We start from the raw sequence: 12,547 nt of genomic DNA, 5'->3' as shown, positions 1-12,547 counted from the left end.
TATGCTGGGGAGTGGGGTGCTATGATTCCCTCAGCCCAGTGCAAATCCGGGGGGCCTTCAACAAGCCCCGGTAATTAGTGCCCTCTCCCCCCTCTCAGTGCCTCTGCTTATGAATAAGGGTATATAAGGAGCACCACAACTCCTTGGCAGTATTGGCCTACATTCTCCATGACTGTTAAGCAGGAGGATTCCTAACCAGCTCTTGCAGAACTATCCAAGGATTTAAGAAAGGAGGATCCAGAACCCCCAAACTTTATTTTATACTATCACTTCCTTGAACTTCCTGCTTTGGTAATATTTCAATGCTTACTTTGATCAAGACTTTTAATGTATTGCCATTTATGTTCATAATTTTTTAATTAATTTTATGTGTGTCATTAAATATCGCTTACAAGGATAACATACTATGCAGTTAATTTTATTCTATGAAAATTTGGAGGAATATAATTTATGGACAAAGTGTGACTGCTTTGTGACAGTCAAATATCTAGTGTTAAACTCAAGGTATGATATCTGGTTTACAGCTCACAGAAAGTTTGCTTTTAAAGGTGAGGCAGTTAACAAGCACACCTTTTGTAATGCACCTAGGAAAACAGTTGACACAAGCTAGATTAAACAGGTTAAAAGGGTGCATGAGAAAATGTGATCACAAAATGATTAATTTAAAAAAATCAAATAAACAGAAAGGACAAATCCACGACACTCACTATGCCTAGATTTGGAGTGCAACATGGTATGTGACCACATTCTTTAAAAAGAAATCATATGGGCTCTGCACTGTATCTAAATTTGGTATTTCTATAACAGCTGGGATTTTCCAAAATCATAGGAATATACTGGAAGTCTGTATGTGGGTCTAAATTTAATCTGGGAGTCACTAGAATGTATGGTTTGGGAGACATGAGTTATCTAACCAATTACACAGAATGGTCTTGTTTACACTTATATTAAAGCTAAATAATAGATTACTTTAAATATACAATATTTGATTTAGCTAATACACACAGATAATTATGTACATTTTGTACTTTGGTTAAAAGTTATGTGGATCATGGTGCTTAGCCAGTTAGAGATGTGCTCATGACCTCACTATGGGAGGGGGAACAGATGATGAAAAAGGTTTGGGAGCATGTTGCATTTTGTCAGACTTTTAGGGATCACATCTGAGTTGAAGCCTTGAACTTAATTTTCCTTTTGTTCCCCCCAACCTCAGAATAAGCCGAGTGTAATGTCTCATGTTTGTCTATGTAATCTGTAACAAGTTTTCCGTATATCATTTCTGCAACTAAGCATTGTACTTTATTTTGTAAATAAAGGTTGCTTTATTAGTCTATTTTCATTAATGCTCCAGAATCCATACTTTGAGGAGGCTATTAGATCACTATGTTTATGTTATATCTATTATTTATTGCTAGAAGTGAGGGGAGGCCATCTATCTGCATGGTAGTCTATATTGCCGAACCTTTGCAACTATGATAGAGTGTTAGGGGGCCTGTGGTTCCTTTATTTACCATGGGTGGTGGCAGGAGAGAGGTGTATGGTTTAACAGGCAGAGTGATAGAATATTCATTGTAAATATTATATTTAGCTCTGCCCTTACAACATCAGGACTTGAAAATCTATGCGATCACAATCCTGATACTAGTGTACTACCAGTCAAGGTTATGCAGTAAAAGTGAGAGTGCAAGCTCAGAGATACCTACTGGGTCCCCAACATAGGTTATAGTGCCTATCAATTGTTAAGCACAACGGAATATGCTGCGCTATATAAGAAACTGTTAATAAATAAATAAATAATGTACACTACCTACTTTTCACATTATTGTATTTCTTTCTGGTTCTTTGTGGTTATAACCTGGTTGTCATCAGGCAGCTGAAATAACCCCTTATATTTCACCAGTGCAGACCTCTGATATATTTCTAATATATTTCTTATACTGTATTCAACTATGGTCTGTTGGCTTGCTGTATATATTGGATTCTAGTCAATGAAATGACAAAGATATCATCTCTATACCTGGTAAAAATAAGATGTTTTGAAATCGGTACAAAATCAAGCAACAGTTGTTGTTCAACTAGAAACATACAGTATATACATTTGCAAAGGAAGGGGCCACATTGGAACCCATAGTGCAAGCTTTAAACTGTAGATAAAGTGCCCTATCAAAATAAAAGTAATTGTATGTTAAAGGTGAGAGGAAAATGCAATATTGGACCCATTATAATGTGGGTTTCCTTTCAGCAGAAGGGCTATTGGTCCTAAACTGTTCTCTTGCGGTATATTTGTGGCAAGGCTTATGATATCAGTGGAGCAAAGGATACCATTTTCAGCTAAAGAGTTCAAGGCATTGAGTTTCAAAAGTAAGTTTGTGGTGTATTTTAAGAATGTTGGTTCAGCCTGGATGACTTGTTGGAGGTAATAGTCCAAATATTCCAAAACTAGATGCTATAGAGAATTATGGGCCAAGATGATGGGTCTTCCAGGAGGGCACTCTGGTATAATTGGATAGTCTTGGACTAAAGCTTTCTGAGTATTCTTGGAAATAATTGCTTGTTCAACATCCATAGTAAGTAGATTGTCCAATTCAGCCATAAATAATTTTGAGGGCTATTCAGATAAGCACCTATAGATGGATATATTGTCCAACTGGTAATAGATTTAATCATGGTTTCATATTTTAAATACAATTGCCCCACACTTGTCAGCATGGTGTATTGCTTACATTGTTGAAGACAAAAAACTCTTCCCTAGATAAATTATGAGGAACATAATCTGATGATTTAGTCCCCTTAAGGTCACTTTGGTCTAACGTATGAATGTATGATACAGAAAAGATACTACCACAACAGCCTGTGCTCAGGACTGCAGCCCTGGTCCACTCTATGGTGCACTACCCCTTAATACATACAAATAAAACTTATGAATGGTCCAATGGGCGCTGTCCTTATGTTTAAATCCAAGATGTAATGTAGGGTTTTCCTCTCACAAAAGAGAATAGAAACAAGAACAAAGTCTGTATATTAATCCAATATAATGTGGATGGTGTTGAAATAAACTGGTGATTAACTCACCTACTCTAGGTGAGATGCATTTATCAAAAGGTATCTTTAAGTTTTCCTCCTTAGTATAAATGAAAGGGTGTTGCACACAGATGTCCCCCTTGGGGAAATGAACTCACCTGGGCTCAGATGTAAGTATTCCTCAAAAGGAATCTTTGTGTATTCCACAACTGGTCGTCTCAATGGGTTTACCCCCTCCAGGTATACAGCCAGCGGAACCATACAGCGAATTCCCAATATTAATAAAGTCCTCCACAAAAAAAAGTGTGTCACAGAATGCAGGCATCAGGTGGTAAGTGATACTCCATCTGGTTGGCCATATCTTTTTTCTTTTAACTTGTAAGATCTGCTTGTGTTGCACTCATTCCGGGTGAGTGGAACAAGAGTTGTTTATGTGACCATACCTATTGGAAGGACCTTATTTTTTGTATTAGACTATTTTTATGTTTTGTGTCTTTTATGGATATTTTGTCTGGTAGAATTAAAAAATTTTTTTTAATCAAGAATATTGATGCCTGCATTCTATGACACACTATTTTTTGTGGAGGACTTTTATTAATATTATGAATTTGCTGTATGGTACTGCTGGCTGTATTCCTGGAGGGGGTGAACCCATTGAGACGACCAGTTGTGGGATACACAAAGATTCCTTTTGAGGAATACTTACACCTGAGCCCAGGTGAGTTCATTTCCCCAAGGGGGACATCTGTGTGCAACACCCTGTCATTTATACTAAGGAGGAAAATTTAAAGATACCTTTTGATAAATGCATCTCACTTAGAGTAGGTGAGTTAATCACCAGTTTATTTCAACACCATCCACATTATATTGGATTAATATACAGACTTTGTTCTTGTTTCTCTTCTCTTTTTTGAGAGGAAGACCCTACATTACATATTGGATTTAAATATAAGGACAGCGCCCATTGGACCATTCATAAGATTTGTTTGTAACTTATGAATGTAGCTTCTGATCGGTAGATTGTGGAACTGGGGTTTAAAGTTGGATTTCGCCTTAAAAGGATGATTATGTCCCAAAGGCATCACATCTGGAGCAGAAATAGAGAAATATTCTTTTAATTTAAGATTTTTAGTGTGTCTTGAGAGATCTACTTTTCACTCAAAGCTGTTAAAAGGCCCTATAGGTACAATAGAAGGTCCTTTATTTAAAACAAAGCTCTCATATGGGTAAAGTATGTTGGAAGACAGGTTGATAGTCAAAATACTTATTTTGTACTGATGTCGGTGAACTCTAAAGGGTTTTTTCAAATCATTTTTTTTTACTTCATTTCAGTAAGCTCCTTAGCTGAGTCTTCTACAACCAGGAAAATAATATCCAGGGAGCATTATTTAAGATTGTGACCCACCTATGACAAAATTCAAGGTTATGTCACCCAATGATGTAATCACCCCAACTCTTTTACCTACCTTTAGGCTGCAGATTAGCTAACTACACCAAAAATCTAAATATAGTATACACTGATGTTTCACAATGGTGCTTATCACAATAAAAGTTTTTTTTGTTTTTTTCCCACACAACCTTTTGCTTCCAATTATCTCTTTTCACAAGTCAGAGAGAACCTAACTTGCTCACCAATGCACACTCTGATTACATTCTAAGGCAGGCCTGGTCAATCTGTGGCTCTCCAGCTCTTGTGAAACTACAAGTCCCAGCAAACCCTCCCACCAGTCAGCTGGTAGAGCATGCTGGGACTTATAGATTCACAATACCTGGTGAGATGCTCTATGATATCTGGTAGTCAAAGGATAAAATTCTCATACTAGCACACAAAGGGTTATATACTTTGCAGACTAGCATTCAATAGTTAACAAGGTCTAAGCAATCTTGCTAGCAATAATTGTCTCCAGGACAGGCTGGAACTAGAGTTGTGTGCTGAGCCCCATGTTTTGTTTCTGGATATGCATTAACTTTAGTGTTGTGGTTTTGGTTTTACAAAATCACCCTCATGTGTTTTGGTTTTGGATCTGTATTTTTTTCAAAAATTTATAAAAAAAATGCTAAAATCACATAATGTGGGCTTTTTTATTCCTACAATATTATTAACCTCAATATCATTCATTTCCTCTCGTTTCCAGTTAATTATGACCACCTCATAGCTCACAATATTGTTTTCATCCAGTATAGGCCAAAAAGGTTGCACCAAGCTAGCTGGCTGACTAAGCTAAGTGGCATCGCTGGGCAGCACAAACACGTGGCAGTTCAACTTCCAACATGGCACATCAGGAAACGAATGTTTCCATTAATCAAGAGGCGTAAGGGAGATGGAGTATATATGTAGTTGAAGGCAGGGAAAGGAAGGGTTGATTTGTAGTAAATTTAATTTAAGTTTTGGATTCTAAAGCAAATTTTTGAGGGAGGAGGGGAGGCATTTCCAAAAAAATATTTTAATCATTCACAGCAGCCCCAGTTGAGCTCTTTAGTGGTTCTGAATTTTTTTTTAAAAATATGCTCTTTGATAAAGCTTCCAGCAGGGGAGCAAAAACGGTCAGAGGAATTGTACTACCATTGGATCTTCCATTTGAAAAGTGGCCTTTGATGGTTACTATCATTTGCTTCCATTGTGGAATATATACATGGACAGATTGGAGGTCTGCGATTTAAGGGAACGAATCACCAGTACAATTGGGGCCATCACATACTGACTTGACGTCTGCCCATGAAATTATTGGGACACCCAGCTGCCACTGCACAAACAGTGTTATTATCAGCACGAGATGGACTCCTTTGTCATTTCCGGTTGGATGTGGTGAGGTTCCCATGCGGACACTAAATTTGCACTTATATATACAGAATTGTACTTTTCAAAGCTGACTATTGATGGTTCAGGACTGGAATCTAAGGATTTCTTATTATAGTGCATTAGATTCCAGCGGGATGCTGCTAATATTCATGCTGCTTTTACTAGATTATTAATGTGGGTGTATTGTTGTATTTTTATTGTTATTTTATTGTTACTTTTATGCAGAATACATATATAAACACTATATGATATTAAAAATGGTGTCTTGATCTTTGTGTGGGTTCTACCATATCCCTATTTTATACTTTTATATTTTTATATCTTTTATATATATATTATCAATTAGTGCACAACACATCTTTGTTTCTAAAAAATGAAAACGGAAAGCAGAAGATGCTGTCTGTGGCCATAAAAATTTTTGGAAATTTTTGCCAATCAGCAACCGCATATCAAAGACTTCAGTAGCTGTGGCAGTTCAATTACCAACATGGCACATCTAGGAAAGATAATGGCACTGCAGTGGCAGACAGGATGGCAGTTTAATAAACTATAACAATAATGTATGTCATCTACACAAAAAAACTGTCAGCAATGCCCCAAACAGCGCATAATGCAATGAAAAGCAGTGCAAGATGGAATCGTCTTTGGGCCCTCCCACAGGCAGGAATAATGCTGGTGTCATGTCTGCCCATTTCGATTCTTCAATGGGTGGATGAACTATTAATGTGGCAGCACACAAAATAGAGGCTCTGAACAGGAAGGGGGCAGAGGAATTTAAAGTCTGGTACTAAACATCTCTTATCATTGTGCTTCTGGGATTATGTATGGGAAGTCTGGGAGGGGAGGAGGGAGAACATCTCCAGAAACCATCACAAAATAGCCTCTCCATGTGGTGCTTGGGTTGCATCTTACCAAACATGGCTGTTATGATCAAGGAAAGCCAAGCCAACCAGATTGGTATCTACAAATCAAGGTTAAAAAATGGCATAAGAGTATTTTGTATACCTATTTGTGATTATAGTTTAAATAAATATAGTATGAAATAAAAACAAAAAGTAAGCATCAGAGCAATGGCACAAATGCACAGTGCTTATATGGATACAGGGGGGTACAGAAACATATACTGGGGTATGGCCTGCAGCGCCACAGAGCTTATACTCAATGGGCTTTTGGATGCTTGTTTTTTGGTAGTTTTAACTTTTCCATTTCTCAGATTTCCTTTTTTTATAGTTAAATAATTAACCCTAATCAATCAATTAATCAAACAATCAGTCAATCTCATTTGGATTCTTGTTTTTAATGATTTGTTCAATTTATCAAATTATTTTAAATTTATAGTTATATTCTGTAATCAATCAATCAATCAATCAAAATCACTGGGCTTTTGGATGCTTGTTTTTTGGTAGTGTTTTCTTTTCCATTACAATTTACTTTTTTATAGTTAATTTCTTAACACTAATCAATCAATTAATCTATATATTTTGGATTCTTAACTTTTTAATGGAAAGTTCTATATTAACTAATCAAACAATCAGTCAGTCAATCAACGTCATTGTGCTTTTGGATGATTTTTGGTAGTGTTAACTTTTCCTTTTCTCTGATTTATTTATTTATAGTTAAATAATAAACACTAATCAATCAATTAATCAAACAATCAGTCAATCTCATTTGGATTCTTGTTTTTTAATGATTTGTTCCATTTATCAAATTATTTTAAATTTATAGTTATATTCCATAATCAATCAATTAATCAACCAATCAATCAATCAGTCAACCTCACTGGGCTTGTTGGATGCTTGTTTTTTGGTAGTGTTTTATTTTCCATTTCAATTTACTTTTTTATAGTTAATTTATTAACAGTAATCAATCAATTAATCAATCAATCAATCTCATTTGGATTCTTAACTTTTTTAAGGATTGTTCTAAATATAAAATTATTTTTCATTTATAGTTATAGTCAGTAGTCATCAATCAATTTATCAGTCAAACAACCTCATTGGGATTTTGGATGCTTGTTTTTTAACAGTGCTATCCATTTCTCTGATTTACTTTTTTATAGTTAAATTATTAACACTAATCAATCAATTAGTCAATCAATCAATAAATAAATGCTTTACCTGGATTCCACTAAATAGTACTCCACCTCCATTTGCCTGTGGTGACCTCTGGCCTCTGATCTAGTTATTTATTAATTAAAACATTCTATGGCATTGTTTAGTATATATTAAATTGCCATCCTGTCTACCATTCCAGTGCCACTATGTTTCCTAGATGTTATATTCTTTTTTAAAACTACTCTGTCACTTAGTTTAGCCAGTCAGCTCACTGCAACCTTTGGCCAATATGGGTGAAGACTGAAAACAATATTGTGAGCTGTGAGGTGGTTAAAAGTGACTGGAAATTAAAGTTATTGATGTTAGTAATACTGTAGGAACAAACATATGCCCAAATTACATGATTTAAGCTGTTTTTATCAATTTTGGTAGAAATCCAGATCCAAAACCAAAACACTTGAGGGTGGTTTTGGCACCCCTAAAACCTATAGGGTGATTTTGGCAAAACCAAAACATCGGGATGTACATGTCACATGACTATACACTGTAATTTTACTTGGTGTATTTTTTACAATGCACTGATTAGCTTAGAAATAAAATCTTTGCTCGTCACTGTCATAGTCAGCCCATCTCTTTTATTGAGTGGTTCTTTTAGTGGGGACTCTGATATTAAATATATTGTATTCAGTGGCAAACGCAGGATTTCTAGAGCGGGTTTTCAAGTGATTGATTTTGGAGCAAGTGTGGCCAGTACATGAAGAGGGTCTAATTATCACGTAACCAGCTTTAATATGTACCATACAAAGTGCAATGTGTGTCATAATTCCAGCATATATAGAGGACCAGTGATCACAGTAAGCCATTAAATGTAGCAGTAGGACCATACTGCCTGAGATTAATGTTTTTATTTCAGATGTGGGCACCATTCTAGAGCATTGGAGCTAGTCCGGGCAGAAGAACCTAGCACTGCCCTGGACATGTATGTACATATTGGTCTCATCATGAGCTAGATAGCATATTATTTTATGGTATTACTAATTAACTCAATTGATGGTCTATAGCAGTGCGCAGCTAACTATGCATGTGTTCCAGATCTCCTAGTTGGTTCACAGATGTATTTATTACTGGCAGACACCAAAAATGCACAGGTGGTGCTAATTATTTCATTTGTGATACTAAGAAGAACAAGCAGCACTAATAAAATTCTATATTACTATTTCTATAGTGGACATGGTGTGGCCTGGGGAGGGAGTTTCCAGGCAACTGGAACCCCCTGCGTTTGCCTATGGTATTGAATGTCCAGTATAGAGAATGACAAATTGCATGTAACAAGTTTTACCTTAAACCAAGCCAGTGACCTTGTAGATATGAGTTAAACACATATAACTATGGAATGGCTATCATCCTCTTTATCTAATCATGACAAAGAGCATTATTTATGTAATTAGATCTACAGTAGGATTGACCAAAATTTATAAAGCAGTTTTAAGGGGCATATTTATCAATATTGTTTTTTAATAAACTAACATGAAAACGGGTGTTTACACACCCTTTGCTCATTATTTTAGCATCAGCTGATATGTAGTAAAGTGCTGTGCACTATTTCGCAAAGTGTTTTGACTTCTTTTGCATGTAGAAAGAGATCCACACATTATCTGGCACCACAATCCTCACTTACAGAGATTAGGACCCTGATGATCATGTGAGCCAGTTGATGTTACAATGTTCATGATGAGGAGATGTTGGAATTTTATATACTGTATATCACATTATGAAATAACTTAAATTGACCTTGTTGGACAAAATTGAGCACAAATATTAAACCAAAGCTTTAATTTTCTCAGTACTAATGGTTTGCAATCATTGATGGTCATCCCTGCTGTGGGAATGGTAGGGTGTGGGCAAATCAGGTGCTGGGTGGGCCTTAATGATGTAGGGGTGGGTAGGCAGCCATCAATTTCAATTATGTGGAACCATTTGATCTTTTCCATCAATGGCAAAACCATTAACCATTATGGCTAACCATCAATGATCAATGGTTATCTCTAGTCTCTTGAGATTCTTGACATTAGACCACATAATTTTTGTCGGTGTGCAGGACAGCTCTCACTAAGGTGAAAGTGCATGAGAGTGTTCACAAGGCCCTGATATTAGGGAAATTTGTTAATTATCTCAGTGGCAGTGACAGAGGGAAGACCTCATTTTTATCACAAGTTACTTTTATTATATAGATGTTCCTTCTACATGTGTGTGGTGAGTTTTGACTGTGAACCTAAGAGATTCTTACCAATTCCACAGGACTATATCCTTAGTACACTCAAAGTACAGTTACAGGCTGTACATTGTATCTAATTATATCTAATGTAGGTCTTCCAGACTCTTTCATATGGTATTCCATTGTCAGGACACAGAGATATGTTAAGGGGAGTGTGCTCCAGCATTATCTCCTATGCTTCACTGAAGCCGATTAGCCAACTTTACCAAGGTGGCCACCAGGACATGTCATTGCTCCATCTAGAGTGTGTGATGATTACTGCACAGACATGTAGCATATGTTCCTCTGGGGTCTGTGCACTGCTGTTACTCCCACTGTTACACTGCTGTCTCTTCTTACATATACTACTTACTCTGTGTATTACTGCTGTTACTGCTGACACCGCTGTTACATCTGTTACCCCTGTTTTCTTTAAAAAATGTCCAAGCCTGATTAAGGAAAATCTGTCTGGTGTAAACTCCATTTCCCATTTCCGCTGGTGCCTTTTCTTGACACCACAATTCATGTCATATATCTTTAAAAACAAAAACAACAAAAATTATGTTTTCAATCTGGTTTTATATAATTGTTTTAAGTTGATTATCAGCTTTTAACTTACATGCAAACTTTCAAATGCTGTTAAACAACTTCAGCAGGACCCATAAAGATTAAATAATTATATTAAAGATAATATATATTTATCACTGGAATTTGAACTAAATACTTAGTCATTTCAAGAGAAGGGTTGTACAGTATACATAAGCACATAAATTATAAATCACAATAACTGCGTTACTTTATATGTTGCTCTGCAGGACCATTACTAACTGAAAATATAAAATAGCATGTTCCCTGTTAGGAATACAACTACAGCTGCCATGTTAGCCATCAGGGAGGTTGCTCCTAAAAGAGATCAAGAAAGAAAAACATACTGTAATTATGCACTACAAATTCTACATGCAGAATTGGGGTATCTTACATTAATATTTATGTATTTACAATTTTTATTTCAATATAAATGCGTGCGCTTCTGTTTCTGACCAAAACTGAAGACTTTGAATTCAGTAATGGAGATACAGTATTAGTGAGTGGAACAGGGAAGGCGGTAGATATTGTCAGATATTGGTGATAATTTTTTTTTAATCTCACCTATAAATTGTTTAGTCTGCTCTCTACATCTAAATAATCAACACACTCTTGTACCAGCTCTTCAATGACATAAAATGATGTCAGTGTTCAGCAGGAATGTCTTGTTTTGATAGAAGTACAGAGGTTAGACAAAATCATATAGATAGTTACCTGGATACTGTACATTTACTTCAATCATTGCATCTCATAATAAAGCAAAATTACTGCTTTACATTTTGTACAGCATTCTGGGCTTTTAATGAGCCTCTTCTAAGCATGCTGAATCGATGCTCATTTAGAAGTGGTACTATATGAGCTGCAGTGGATTCAGAAGGTGGGGAACCCATTTTTAGATAAAACTCACTCGCCTCTTGGTCAAGTGCTTTCAGTGTCCCCTATAGTACTGTTGCTAGGTCTATTGCTTTGCAGTTATATTGAGACCATTTCAGTAGCAATCTCAGCATTCTCCCTGCAAATAAGTTTTACCTGGCTTCCATCACATTAGGTGCACAATGTAATCTATTTAATAATTACCCCAATGCAGTGTTTAGATATTTGTTAAAATAGCAACACAACTACAGTACCTGGAGGTTTATTCCCGACCCTCCTCACCAGCAGTGATGCAATGTTGGGTGTCCTATCTACCCCTTATGCCAAGTGAAGGTTTGGGATGAGTAGCTAGAGCCTCATGTTTAGAACTACGTGGAGAAAGTGATTTTAAATGCATAGATTGTATTAAATGCCATGTCCATGGTTTATTCCGTCTGCCTGTCTATTGCCAGATGTGCAGGTTTAGGTTACTTGTAGCTCTCCTGCTGATGTGGGATTACAGATAGACAGTGCCGGACCAAGGTCCACATAAGCCTGGGTCTGAAAATCATGAAGGGTGTGTGACCAGTGCTGTGGGGATGTGACTAGTGATGTAGGGGGATGGTCGGTGCATGAGGTGTGGCCTGTGCTTTGGGGAGTAGCTAACACTATGGAGGGCATACCTAGCACCTACCTACAACCAACTAAATTTCCCTTCCCTTTTATCTAATATGATACATGGATTTATTAAGTATTTACAGTATGTCATTGATATTCCATGGACATTCAGAGATATACCACTGTCTGGAAGATGTATTTGTCAAATGAGGTAGGAAACAAACAGTATGAGAATATACATTTGCTAAACCAAATTAGAAACACATTAGAGGGGAAGATACAGTATTAGAGAATAATAGATTAGAATAGGACAGGACATCCATCAGAAAATCTAGTAAATAGACAAGCGCAAGTAACATAGGA

General features: G+C 36.4%; 1 protein-coding gene across 1 annotated transcript in view; it reads right to left on the bottom strand.

The window, feature by feature from the left end:
* Nucleotides 1–12,547, bottom strand: part of LOC148538919 (pancreatic secretory granule membrane major glycoprotein GP2-like) — a 188,314-nt gene that overhangs the window by 92,009 nt on the left and 83,758 nt on the right. The gene's annotated exons all lie outside the window — the stretch shown is intronic.

The sequence above is a fragment of the Taudactylus pleione genome, unplaced genomic scaffold (genome assembly GCF_031769625.1).
Source record: "Taudactylus pleione unplaced genomic scaffold, aTauple2 ptg000032l, whole genome shotgun sequence".
Taxonomy (NCBI): Eukaryota; Metazoa; Chordata; class Amphibia; order Anura; family Myobatrachidae; genus Taudactylus; species Taudactylus pleione.
Note: the sequence above shows the minus strand (reverse complement) of the source record. Positions and strands in the feature narration are given on the sequence as shown.